The 1,523-nt window shown below is 41.4% G+C and overlaps 1 non-coding gene across 1 annotated transcript; it reads left to right on the forward strand.

Moving 5' to 3' along the window:
- Positions 1 to 432: 432 nt before the first annotated feature.
- On the forward strand, positions 433 to 505 carry TRNAL-UAA. Its single transcript has one exon. It is a non-coding gene; the product is annotated as a tRNA-Leu (tRNA).
- Positions 506 to 1,523: the final 1,018 nt, after the last annotated feature.

Consider the following 1,523-nt stretch of genomic DNA (forward strand, 5'->3'; position numbering starts at 1 on the left):
TATGTTCCACAAATAAGTGAAACCATATGATAATTGACTTTCTCTGCTTGACTTATTTCACTTAGCATAATCTCCTCCAGTCCCATCCATGTTGATGTAAAAGTTGGGGATTCATCCTTTCTGATGGCTGAGTAATATTCCATTGTATATATGAACCACATCTTCTTTATCCATTCATCTGTTGAAGGGCATCTCGGCTCTTTATTTTTTTGATGAAGTTGTTTCCAGTTGGCCATTGAGAGCTCTTCCAGGTCTCTCTTGGGTCCTCTCAATGTGCCCCATTTTCTGAGCGTTTTGTTATTTTCTGGCACTATAAGATACTCCAGCTTCATTTTGCATTTTCTCAGCCCCAGTCCTTGAGTGAGTTAGTTCCTCGAGGATCCTTGGGTCCATCTACAGAAAATGGTATTTGGAAACAGAGATCTGAGGGGTACCTGGCTGGCTTAGTTGGTAGAGCATGCGACCTAAGATCTCAAGGTTGTGAGTTCAAGTCCCACGTTGGGTGTGGAGCTACTTAAAAAAAAAAAGACATTAAAAAAAAGAAACAGAGATCTGAGTACTCCACGTGCTCATTACTGCTGAGATGGCACAGATTCTCATTTCTCTCTGACTACATTTAGGAAACATGTATGGATATTAATTCATTTATATACACACCTGTATGTATATATATATATATTTTAATATTTTATTTATTTATTTGACAGAGACAGAGGTAGCAAGAGCAGGAACACAAGCAGGGGGAGTGGGAGAGGGAGAAGCAGGCTCCCTGCCAAGCAGGGAGCCGGACGCGGGGCTCGATCCCAGGACCCCGGGACCACGATCCGAGCCGAAGGCAGACGCTCAACGACTGAGCCACCCAGGCGCCCTACACACCTGTATATATTTTTGTATCTCTCTGTGTATGTATTTTAAAAACCCATGTTCCTCCTCAGTGTCTTCAACTTCAATCCAGCACCACAGTGGTCCTTCTCGTCTCCCTTTTTTTTTAATTTATAACCTTTTTTTCCTCCACCAGTGACAAAACCGGCTCTTACTTACAGTGCATTTTCTCCTTTGTTCAACTCTTATATATACAAGTAGTTTTAGAATTGCTAATCCAAACAGCTGTGAGAAACAGATCTAACACCCAGAGTCCAGTTCTTGTGTAAGGACTTTTCATTTTTAGTCTTGGATTATCAGGTCAAAACAGTTCCTCAAAGTTAGTTAGTTCAGTTCTTTGTTCCCCGCTGCATTTAGTGTGGTCATAGGATTAATCTGCAATACTGTAGTCATTTGTTGTAGTCAGCATTTCATTTTTCTGCCCACATCGAGCTGATTATATTTTTTAAATTTATATATATAGTAAAAATCAAACTTTGTGGTGGAGCATTCTAAAGGATTTGCAAATGCAGAGTTCAGTATTCACCACCATTCATCTATACGGGACGGTCCCTCACCTCCAATTCCCTGTACTGCTCCTTACTGTCATCCCCTCCTGTGACCCCTAACCTGTGGCCACCACTGACCTGGCTTCTATAGTT

This window comes from Neomonachus schauinslandi, chromosome 2 (genome assembly GCF_002201575.2).
Source record: "Neomonachus schauinslandi chromosome 2, ASM220157v2, whole genome shotgun sequence".
NCBI lineage: Eukaryota > Metazoa > Chordata > Mammalia > Carnivora > Phocidae > Neomonachus > Neomonachus schauinslandi.